The sequence below is a fragment of the Myxine glutinosa genome, chromosome 4 (assembly GCF_964187855.1).
Source record: "Myxine glutinosa chromosome 4, kmMyxGlut1.1, whole genome shotgun sequence".
Classification (NCBI taxonomy): domain Eukaryota; kingdom Metazoa; phylum Chordata; class Myxini; order Myxiniformes; family Myxinidae; genus Myxine; species Myxine glutinosa.
The window spans coordinates 11,246,417-11,258,987 of record NC_136264.1 but is presented as its reverse complement, the minus strand read 5'-3'; the positions used below and the strand labels follow the sequence as shown (position 1 = coordinate 11,258,987).

The window sequence follows — 12,571 nt, the reverse complement described above, 5'->3', positions numbered from 1 at the left end:
GACCTTTTCCTCACCTGCTTGTTAAACCATCTATTTGTGAAGACTCCAACTCAATAATAACATTTAGTCAGACCTTTTCCTCATCTGCCTGCTAAACCATCTATTTGTGAAGACTCTAACTCAATAATAACTTATAGTCAGACCTTTTCCTCATCTGCCTGCTAAACCATCTATTTGTGAAGACTCTAACTCAATAATAACTTATAGTCAGACCTTTTCCTCCACTGACTGCTAAACCATCTATTTGTGAAGACTCTAACTCAATAATAACTTATAGTCAGACCTTTTCCCCACCTGCCTGCTAAACCATCTATTTGTGAAGACTCTAACTCAATAATAACTTATAGTCAGACCTTTTCCTCAGCTGCCTGCTAAACCATCTATTTGTGAAGATTCCAACTCAATAATAACTTATCGTCAGACCTTTTCCTCCACTGCCTGCTAAACCATCTATTTGTGAAGACTCTAACTCAATAATAACTTATAGTCGGACCTTTTCCTCACCTGCTTGTTAAACCATCTATTTGTGAAGACTCTAACTCAATAATAACTTATAGTCAGACCTTTTCCTCATCTCCTTGTTAAACCATCTATTTGTGAAGACTCTAACTCAATAATAACTTATAGTCAGACCTTTTCCTCAGCTACTTGTTAAACCATCTATTTGTGAAGACTCTAACTCAATAATAACTTATAGTCAGACCTTTTTCTCATCTGCCTGCTAAACCATCTATTTGTGAAGACTCTAACTCAATAATAACTTACAGTCAGACCTTTTCTTCAGCTGCTTGTTAAACCATCTATTTGTGAATACTCGAACTCAATAATAACTTACAGTCAGACCTTTTCCTTAACTGCCTGCTAAACCATCTATTTGTGAAGACTCTTAACTCAATAATAACTTCTAGTCAGACCTTTTCCTCATCTGCCTGCTAAACCATCTATTTGTGAAGACTCTAACTCAATAATAACTTACAGTCAGACCTTTTCCTCACCTGCTTGTTGAACCATCTATTTGTGAAGACTCTCACTCAATAATAACTTACAGTCAGACCTTTTCCTCTACTGCCTGCTAAACCATCTATTTGTGAAGACTCTTAACTCCATAATAACTTATCGTCAGACCTTTTCCTCATCTGCCTGCTAAACCATCTATTTGTGAAGACTCTAACTCAATAATAACTTATAGTCAGACCATTTCCTCATCTGCCTGCTAAACCATCTATTTGTGAAGACTCTTACTCAATAATAACTTATAGTCAGACGTTTTCCTCATCTGCCTGCTAAACCATCTATTTGTGAAGACTCTTAACTCAATAATAACTTCTAGTCAGACCTTTTCCTCATCTGCCTGCTAAACCATCTATTTGTGAAGACTCTAACTCAATAATAACTTATAGTCAGACCTTTTCCTCATCTGCCTGCTAAACCATCTATTTGTGAAGACTCTTACTCAATAATAACTTATAGTCAGACCTTTTCCTCACCTGCCTGCTAAACCATCTATTTGTGAAGACTCTTACTCAATAATAACTTATAGTCAGACGTTTTCCTCATCTGCCTGCTAAACCATCTATTTGTGAAGACTCTTAACTCAATAATAACTTCTAGTCAGACCTTTTCCTCACCTGCCTGCTAAACCATCTATTTGTGAAGACTCTAACTCAATAATAACTTATAGTCAGACCTTTTCCTCACCTGCCTGCTAAACCATCTATTTGTGAAGACTCTAACTCAATAATAACTTATAGTCAGACATTTTCCTCACCTGCCTGCTAAACCATCTATTTGTGAAGACTGTAACTCAATAATAACTTATTGTCAGACCTTTTCCTCACCTGCTTGTTAAACCATCTATTTGTGAAGACTCTAACTCAATAATAACTTATAGTCCGACCTTTTCCTTAGTTGCTTGTTAAACCATCTATTTGTGAAGATTCCAACTCAATAATAACTTATAGTCAGACCTTTTCCTCACTTGCCTGCTAAACCATCTATTTGTGAAGACTCTAACTCAATAATAACTTATAGTCAGACCTTTTCCTCAGCTGCCTGCTAAACCATCTATTTGTGAAGACTCTAACTCAATAATAACTTGTAGTCAGACCTTTTCCTCAACTGCCTGCTAAACCATCTATTTGTGAAGACTCTAACTCAATAATAACTTATAGTCAGACCTTTTCCTCAGCTGCCTGCAAAACCATCTATTTGTGAAGACTCTAACTCAATAATAACTTGTAGTCAGACCTTTTCCTCATTTGCCTGCTAAACCATCTATTTGTGAAGACTCTAACTCAATAATAACTTATAGTCAGAACTTTTCCTCACCTGCCTGCTAAACCATCTATTTGTGAAGACTCTAACTCAATAATAACTTATAGTCAGACCTTTTCCTCATCTGCCTGCTAAACCATCTATTTGTGAAGACTCTTAACTCAATAATAACTTATCGTCAGACCTTTTCCTCATCTGCCTGCTAAACCATCTATTTGTGAATACTCTAACTCAATAATAACTTATAGTCAGACCTTTTCCTCACTTGACTGCTAAACCATCTATTTGTGAAGACTCTCACTCAATAATAACTTACAGTCAGACCTTTTCCTCATCTGCCTGCTAAACCATCTATTTGTGAAGACTCTTAACTCAATAATAACTTACAGTCAGACCTTTTCCTCATCTGCCTGCTAAACAATCTATTTGTGAAGACTCCAACTCAATAATAACTTATTGTCAGACCTTTTCCTCACCTGCTTGTTAAACCATCTATTTGTGAAGACTCTAACTCAATAATAACTTATAGTCAGACCTTTTCTCAACTGCTTGTTAAACCATCTATTTGTGAAGACTCTAACTCAATAATAACTTGTAGTCAGACCTTTTCCTCACCTGCCTGCTAAACCATCTATTTGTGAAGACTCTAACTCAATAATAACTTATAGTCAGACCTTTTCCTCACCTGCCTGCTAAACCATCTATTTGTGAAGACTCTTAACTCAATAATAACTTATAGTCAGACCTTTTCCTCAGCTGCCTGCTAAACCATCTATTTGTGAAGACTCTCACTCAATAATAACTTACAGTCAGACCTTTTCCTCATCTACCTGCTAAACCATCTATTTGTGAAGACTCTAACTCAATAATAACTTATAGTCAGACCTTTTCCTCATCTCCTTGTTAAACCATCTATTTGTGAAGACTCTAACTCAATAATAACTTATAGTCAGACCTTTTCCTCACCTGCTTGTTAAACCATCTATTTGTGAAGACTCTAACTCAATAATAACTTATAGTCGGACCTTTTCCTCCACTGCCTGCTAAACCATCTATTTGTGAAGACTCTAACTCAATAATAACTTATAGTCAGACCTTTTCCTCACCTGCTTGTTAAACCATCTTTGTGAAGACTCTAACTCAATAATAACTTATAGTCAGACCTTTTCCGCAGTTGCTTTTTAAACCATCTTTGTGAAGACTCTAACTCAATAATAACTTATAGTCAGACCTTTTCGTCATCTACCTGCTAAACCATCTATTTGTGAAGACTCTAACTCAATAATAACTTACAGTCAGACCTTTTCTTCAGCTGCTTGTTAAACCATCTATTTGTGAAGACTCGAACTCAATAATAACTTACAGTCAGACCTTTTCCTTAACTGCCTGCTAAACCATCTATTTGTGAAGACTCTTAACTCAATAATAACTTATAGTCAGACCTTTTCCTCAGCTGCCTGCTAAACCATCTATTTGTGAAGACTCTTACTCAATAATAACTTATAGTCAGACCTTTTCCTCAGCTGCTTGTTAAACCATCTATTTGTGAAGACTCTAACTCAATAATAACTTATAGTCAGACCTTTTCGTCATCTGCCTGCTCAACCATCTATTTGTGAAGACTCTAACTCAATAATAACTTATAGTCAGACCTTTTCCTCATTTGCCTGCTAAACCATCTATTTGTGAAGACTCTAACTCAATAATAACTTATAGTCAGACCTTTTCCTCACCTGCTTGTTAAACCACCTATTTGTGAAGACTCTAACTCAATAATAACTTATCGTCAGACCTTTTCCTCATCTGCTTGTTAAACCATCTATTTGTGAAGACTCTAACTCAATAATAACTTATCGTCAGACCTTTTCCTCATCTGCTTGTTAAACCATCTATTTGTGAAGACTCTAACTCAATAATAACTTATAGTCAGATCATTTCCTCATCTGCCTGCTAAACCATCTATTTGTGAAGACTCTAACTCAATAATAACTTATAGTCAGACCTTTTCCGCAGTTGCTTTTTAAACCATCTTTGTGAAGACTCTAACTCAATAATAACTTATAGTCAGACCTTTTCCTCACCTGCTTGTTAAACCATCTTTGTGAAGACTCTAACTCAATAATAACTTATAGTCAGACCTTTTCCGCAGTTGCTTTTTAAACCATCTTTGTGAAGACTCTAACTCAATAATAACTTATAGTCAGACCTTTTCGTCATCTACCTGCTAAACCATCTATTTGTGAAGACTCTAACTCAATAATAACTTATAGTCAGACCTTTTCGTCATCTGCCTGCTCAACCATCTATTTGTGAAGACTCTAACTCAATAATAACTTATAGTCAGACCTTTTCCTCATTTGCCTGCTAAACCATCTATTTGTGAAGACTCTAACTCAATAATAACTTATAGTCAGACCTTTTCCTCACCTGCTTGTTAAACCACCTATTTGTGAAGACTCTAACTCAATAATAACTTATCGTCAGACCTTTTCCTCATCTGCTTGTTAAACCATCTATTTGTGAAGACTCTAACTCAATAATAACTTATCGTCAGACCTTTTCCTCATCTGCTTGTTAAACCATCTATTTGTGAAGACTCTAACTCAATAATAACTTATAGTCAGATCATTTCCTCATCTGCCTGCTAAACCATCTATTTGTGAAGACTCTAACTCAATAATAACTTATCGTCAGACCTTTTCCTCATCTGCCTGCTAAACCATCTATTTGTGAAGACTCCAACTCAATAATAACTTACAGTCAGACGTTTTCCTCATCTGCCTGCTAAACCATCTATTTGTGAAGACTCTTAACTCAATAATAACTTATCGTCAGACCTTTTCCTCATCTGCCTGCTAAACCATCTATTTGTGAAGACTCTAACTCAATAATAACTTATAGTCAGACCTTTTCCTCACCTGCCTGCTAAACCATCTATTTGTGAAGACTGTAACTCAATAATAACTTATAGTCAGACCTTTTCCTCACCTGCCTGCTAAACCATCTATTTGTAAAGACTCTAACTCAATAATAACTTATCGTCAGACCTTTTCCTCATCTGCCTGCTAAACCATCTATTTGTGAAGACTCCAACTCAATAATAACTTATAGTCAGACCTTTTCCTTAGTTGCTTGTTAAACCATCTATTTGTGAAGACTCTAACTCAATAATAACTTATCGTCAGACCTTTTCCTCATCTGCCTGCTAAACCATCTATTTGTGAAGACTCTAACTCAATAATAACTTCGAGTCAGACCTTTTCCTCACCTGCCTGCTAAACCATCTATTTGTGAAGACTCTAACTCAATAATAACTTACAGTCAGACCTTTTCCTCATCTGCTTGTTTTTTAAGCATTGCCATATCGCATAGGGTAGATGTTTTGCCGTTGTAGGGTTTGTTTCTACAATTGGCGCCCCCAATTTTCAATGGTACCACAGAGTTTATTGGACCCCAAGGAGTATTGAACCACCATTTTGAATTTTTTCTTCTTTTTCCTGCACTATGACCAGTCCAAATCTCTCAACTTCTTCAATTTCAGAGCTGTATCTCGGAGCTGGCTGGGACTTTCAGAATGAAATTTTGCGTCGAGAATGGAAATAAAAAGTCTGGGTGACATAATTTTTGATCTTGACTTAATTTTTATACGAGTTATACGAGTACTGTATACACACTCTGTATGGGAGCAGCAGGAACAGTCATCCTCTCTGGTTTATATAGATTACAGTAGATCTAAGCTCGGGCGTCAAGAAAGTCAGGGGTGTGTTCAGTTACCAAGTTTCTTGTCGAGCGCTCGCCGAGTGGTTTAAGCACTCAAGCAAGCACTCCATTCAAAACTGTTAATAAGGAACGGCTGGCTTGGCAAGCGCTATTGTTAAAAAGGATCATCAAATATCGAAAGGTTGGAGCTGATGGGCGTCACAGACCTTGTGAAGGTATAGGCCTGATGCTTCAGGCCTCTGGTATGTGCAATTGGAATCTAACTGAGGTAATCTGTGTAACCACAATATATCATGCACATAAGTAGTGAACATGAATCGAGCTTGTGCTATTTTTCTTTGAAGAAAACTCAACCAGGGACCACGCAAGAAAAACCATGTCATTATAAGGGAGTTTTTCTGAGTAATTGATGGAATATCGCGACATTGTGAAAGAAAACCTCTTTCATTATTTATTTTTAACAAAGTGGATAAAGCAAGTCGCCAAGGCAGCCGCCGCGGGTATCGGCCTTATTTTGACAGTTTTCAAACTTTCTTATTTTCAAACTTATCAATTATTCCTCTTCTCCCCACCTGTGGAACTGCCTTCCATACTCTCTGCAATGTCATTCTTCTCTCCAGGTCTTCAAGACACCTGTTCACCACCATCTCACGTTATCCCCCATCCAAAATCATGATCTTTTCTATACCCATTAAACCACACCGACCCCTCCCAAAATTTTGCTTATGTTTCCATGTCGTTCACCTCTTGCGTTCTCCCCTAACCCTCATCGTTACCTGCATCCCAAATTTGTCCGTCTCCGTCTACTTTCTCCCTCTTCCCTGCTATTGGCATTTCCCCTTTCTCCTGCTGTTCCATTTGTTATGTTGTGTCCTGATCTGTTTTGTGTCCTAGCTCTTCCATGAGCCTAGATCATGTATACAGTCACGGGAAAAAGTAAGTACACCCCATTTAAAGTTTTGACTTTTTCAACATATTTCAACATACAACATATTTGATCTTCATTTCAACAATATTGATAGATAAAGGTGATATAATATAACAAATATCATGAAACATTTACATTTTGTAGTGCATTGTATATTTTAAATAAACATAAATGCAAGTTTCGCATGTGGAAAAAGTAAGCACACCCTTGGCTCTCATAGGTGGTATTGCCCCCTTTGGCAGAAACAACCTCAAGTAGGCGTTTCTTATAACTGTCTACAGGTCTCTGACATCAACTGGGAGAAATTTTCGCCCACTCCTGCATGCAGAATTATTTCAGCTGTGCGATGTTTGAGGGGTTTCTTGCATGCACAGCTCGTTTCAAATCCCCCCACAACATCTCGATCGGATTTAGATCCGGGCTTTGACTTGGCCATTCCAGAACCCTCCATTTCTTTCTTTTCAGCCATTCCTTGGTGGATTTACTGGTATGTTTAGGGTCATTGTCATGTTGCAAGGTCTACCTTCGGTTGAGCTTCAACTTTCCGACAGATGGCCTCACATTATCCTCAAGCACCCCCTGGTACAATGAAGAATTCATAGTGGATTCTATGATGGTGAGCTGCCCAGGCCCTGATGCAGCAAAGCTTCCCCAAACCATAATATTTCCACCACCATGCTTTACAGTTGGTATCAGGTTCTTGTGGTCAAATGCTGTCTTTGGTTTTCGCCAAACATGTCTTCTGGTACTGTGGCCAAATAGCTCTACCTTTGACTCGTCTGTCCAGAGCACATTGTTCCAGAAGTGCTGGTCTTTGCCGAGGGGTCATTGGCAAACTTTAGTCTTGCCCTGATGTTCTTTCTGGACAGCAAAGGTTTCCTCCTGGCACACCTCCCATGTAGATCAAATTTGTGCAGCCTCTTTCTAATGGTAGACTCATGCACTTTGACATCAACAGTGGCAAGAGCTACCTGTAGGTCTCGTGATGACATTCTGGGGTTCTTCGAGACTTCTTTCAGCATCTTGCGGTCTGCTCTCGGGCTGAACTTGCTGGGGCGGCCTGGCCTGAACAAGTTGGCAGTTGTTTGGAATCCTCTCCATTTGTAGATGATCTTCTGGACAGTCGAATGATCGATTTCAAATTGTTTGCAGATCTTTTTAAATCCCTTCCCAGACTCGTAGGCATCTATAACCTTTCTGAAGGCCTCAGAGAGCTCTTTTGATCTCGGCATGGTGACGCCACACACTTCAACAACAAAGAGCAAACCAAACTAAATGTCTGTGCTCTAAATAAGACAGGTTCCTCCAAGATCCTCTCTAATGATGTTCTAATCATTTGCACCTGACCTGGTGCACCTGATTCTAATTTTAGGTATTTGAAGTAGTGATAAATGTAGGGGTGGACTTACTTTTTCCACATGCAAAATTTGCATTTATGTTTATTTAAAATATACAATGCACTACAAAATGTAAATGTTTCATGATATTTGTTATATTATATCACGTTTATCTGTCAATATTGTTGAAATGAAGATCAAATAGCTGTATGTTGAAATATGTTGAAAAAGTCAAAACTTTACATGGGGTGTACTTACTTTTTCACGTGACTGTATATATATATATATATATATATATAAAAATAAAAATTCCCCTTTTAAGGCCATTTTTCCTTGCTAGAGCGGCCTTGCAGGCCCCATGACAATTTTTTTTTTTTTTTTTTTTGTATACTGAATCGAGGCTCGTGAAAGAGCTAACATTTACTTCACAAACAAATCAACCAGACAAACAAAATATATAAAAAGAGGGAGCGGAAGACAAGATGGGGAGAGAAGGGGAAGCACACAAACACAACATTTGAGAGCAGGGAGATGTGTGGAAGGGAGAGGGCTTGGGGGGAGGAGGCGTGGGAAGGGGGGGGGGGGAGGGAGAAGTATAAAACACAAGGACACCAAGTAGGACTTCCAGGACAGAAGATGGTATTTCAAAAAAGTGGAATTGGGGTGAAATTAGCGGGGGTAGAAAAGATCAAGGTTTTGGATGGGGGAAGATAAGAGATGGTGGTGAACAGCTGTTTTAAAGACCTGGAGGGTGGAGTGGGATTGAAGAGAGTGAGGGAGTTTGTTCCAGAGGCGGGAGAAAAGAGGAGTGAAGGTGAGCAGAGAGTCTTGATTTTGGCAGTTTGACCATAAGAGGGTTGCAGGCAGATCTTGTGCGACCTGTAGGAATATTTGCGGGACAGAGCCCAGAGAGAGCTGGGGGGGGCAAGGCCAGAGAGGACTCGGTAGAAGACGGAAAGACCACCAACCTGCCTGCGGTGAGTGAGTGAGAGGCCCTTGGAGTTAGCGTCATCGCGGGAGATTCCAATGATTCTGAATGCTTTGGTTTCAACAGCGTGAAGACGAGCTAGGTGTGAGGCAGGAGCACCAGCCCAGAGGGGAGAGCAGTATTCCATTGAGCTGCGGATGAAAGCCTTGTATGTGGTGAGGAGCTCAGGTGTGCCAAGGAAGGACTTCGCACGACGGAGGATGCCCAGTCGGCGACTGGCTTTGGAGGCCAGATTTGAAATGTGGTTTTCCCAGGAAAGATCATGGCAGATAGTGAGACCCAAAAGCTTGAGTGACAGAACTTCTTGGAGAGGATTATTCAGAAAGTGGATGGGAGGGTTGTCCAGTCGGTCTTTTCGGAGAGACATCGTAAGAGTGTGAGATTTGTCAGGATTGAAAGACATGTTCCACTTGTTTGCCCAGTCTGTGATTTTGTCCAGGTCTGCAGAGAGTGAGGAGGCTGCAGACTGCCGATCTGAGGGATGAAGAATGGAGCGACAGAGAGTAGAGTCATCAGCAAAGAGATACAGAGGATTTTCAAGAGAGTCAGAGAGATCATTGATGAAGACCAGAAAAAGCACAGGGCCCAGAACACTGCCTTGTGGAACTCCAGCCTGAACAGGAAGAGGAGATGAGAGAAACCCATTCAGGGCCACACGTTGACTTTGACTAGAGAGGAAGTCCGCCAGACATGCGTGGAGATTTCCATGGATACCAAAAGAGGAGAGTTTGGTGAGCAGAGCGGGGTGCCAGACCGTATAGAAGGCACGTGATATGTCAAGGGAGACTGCTCTAATTTCCTGTTTGGCATTGAGGACCTCCATCCATTGTTGAGAAAGCAGAAGCAGCATGTCCAGAGTAGAGTGTGCAGGTCTGAAACCAAATTGATGATCAGAGATCAAGCCAATCAAGTTGAAAAAACAATCATCATGGTTCCCTTTTTGAGGTAATGTTTTTTATGGCCGGATGCCCTTCCTGGCACCAACCCTTTAGTCGCCTCTTACGACACGCAGGGATACGGTGTACATTTAGAACTGAGATTTACCAAACCGGATGTTATGAAAAAAAATCAATAAGTTCAACGAATTTTCCTCTCCTCTTTTCTTTAAGCTCCAGGTGTATACAATTACAACTCGATACATCCCTTACATAACCTCCCATTTATTATCCCTTTCAACCAACACAATAATTAAAAAATCACTCATAGAGCGACAATTGTCAAAAGAGAACAAAGTAGAATGGTACTCGGTAGAGCATCCTTTTGACCTCAAAAATAGTTGGTGGTTGAATTCAGTTCGCTGATCTGAAAATCCTATTCAAATTTCAAGTCAATCAGATGAAAATTGAGGATTTTAGAAATTTGAAAAGGTTGTTGACCTTTTGGCCTATGTTGACCTTTTGGCCAATGTTGATCTCTAAAATAGTTGTTGGTTGAATTCAGTTAGCTGATCTGAAAATCCTATTCAAATTTCAAGTCAATCAGATGAAAATTGAGGATTTTAAAAATTTGAAAAGGTTGTTGACCTTTTGGCCTATGTTGACCTTTTGGCCAATGTTGATCTCTAAAATAGTTGCTGGTTGAATTCAGTTCGCTGATCTGAAAATCCTATTCAAATTTCAAGTCAATCAGATGAAAATTGAGGATTTTAGAAATTTGAAAAGGTTGTTGACCTTTTGGCCTATGTTGACCTTTTGGCCAATGTTGATCTCTAAAATAGTTGTTGGTTGAATTCAGTTTGCTGATCTGAAAATCCTATTCAAATTTCAAGTCAATCGGATGAAAATTGAGGATTTTAGAAATTTGAAAACGTTGTTTACCTTTTGGTCTATGTTGACCTTTTGGCCAATGTCGATCTCTAAAATAATTGTTGGTTGAATTCAGTTTGCTTATATGAAAATCCTATTCAAATTTCAAGTCAATCGGATGAAAATTGAGGATTTTAGAAATTTGAAAACGTTGTTTACCTTTTGGTCTATGTTGACCTTTTGGCCAATGTCGATCTCTAAAATAGTTGTTGGTTGAATTCAGTTTGCTGATATGAAAATCCTATTCAAATTTCAAGTCAATCGGATGAAAATTGAGGATTTTAGAAATTTGAAAACGTTGTTTACCTTTTGGTCTATGTTGACCTTTTGGCCAATGTCGATCTCTAAAATAATTGTTGGTTGAATTCAGTTAGCTGATATGAAAATCCTATTCAAATTTCAAGTCAATCGGATGAAAATTGAGGATTTTAGAAATTTGAAAACGTTGTTTACCTTTTGGTCTATGTTGACCTTTTGGCCAATGTCGATCTCTAAAATAGTTGTTGGTTGAATTCAGTTTGCTTATATGAAAATCCTATTCATATTTCAAGTCAATCGGATGAAAATTGAGGATTTTAGAAATTTGAAAACGTTGTTTACCTTTTGGTCTATGTTGACCTTTTGGCCAATGTCGATCTCTAAAATAGTTGTTGGTTGAATTCAGTTTGCTGATATGAAAATGCTATTCAAATTTCAAGTCAGTCGGATGAAAATTGAGGATTTTAGAAATTTGAAAACGTTGTTTATCTTTTGGCCTATGTTGACCTTTTGGCCAATGTTGATCTCTAAAATAGTTGCTGGTTGAATTCAGTTCGCTGATCTGAAAATCCTATTCAAATTTCAAGTCAATCAGATGAAAATTGAGGATTTTAGAAATTTGAAAAGGTTGTTGACCTTTTGGCCTATGTTGACCTTTTGGCCAATGTTGATCTCTAAAATAGTTGTTGGTTGAATTCAGTTTGCTGATCTGAAAATCCTATTCAAATTTCAAGTCAATCGGATGAAAATTGAGGATTTTAGAAATTTGAAAACGTTGTTTACCTTTTGGTCTATGTTGACCTTTTGGCCAATGTCGATCTCTAAAATAATTGTTGGTTGAATTCAGTTTGCTGATATGAAAATCCTATTCAAATTTCAAGTCAATCGGATGAAAATTGAGGATTTTAGAAATTTGAAAACGTTGTTTACCTTTTGGTCTATGTTGACCTTTTGGCCAATGTCGATCTCTAAAATAGTTGTTGGTTGAATTCAGTTTGCTGATATGAAAATGCTATTCAAATTTCAAGTCAATTGGATGAAAATTGAGGATTTTAGAAATTTGAAAACATTGTTTACCTTTTGGTCTATGTTGACCTTTTGGCCAATGTCGATCTCTAAAATAATTGTTGGTTGAATTCAGTTTGCTGATATGAAAATCCTATTCAAATTTCAAGCCAATTGGATGAAAGTTGAGGATTTTAGAAATTCGAAAAAAGTGGTTGCCCTTTGGCCTATGTTGACCTTTTGACCTTTTGACCTC

The 12,571-nt window shown here is 38.3% G+C and overlaps 1 protein-coding gene and 1 long non-coding RNA gene across 2 annotated transcripts in view; one reads left to right on the top strand and one right to left on the bottom strand.

Annotated features, from left to right (window-relative positions):
• Positions 1-12,571, bottom strand: part of LOC137424423 (uncharacterized) — a 28,026-nt gene that overhangs the window by 2,696 nt on the left and 12,759 nt on the right. The gene's annotated exons all lie outside the window — the stretch shown is intronic.
• LOC137424421 (uncharacterized) overlaps positions 1-12,571 on the top strand; it is a 44,757-nt gene that overhangs the window by 23,634 nt on the left and 8,552 nt on the right. The gene's annotated exons all lie outside the window — the stretch shown is intronic.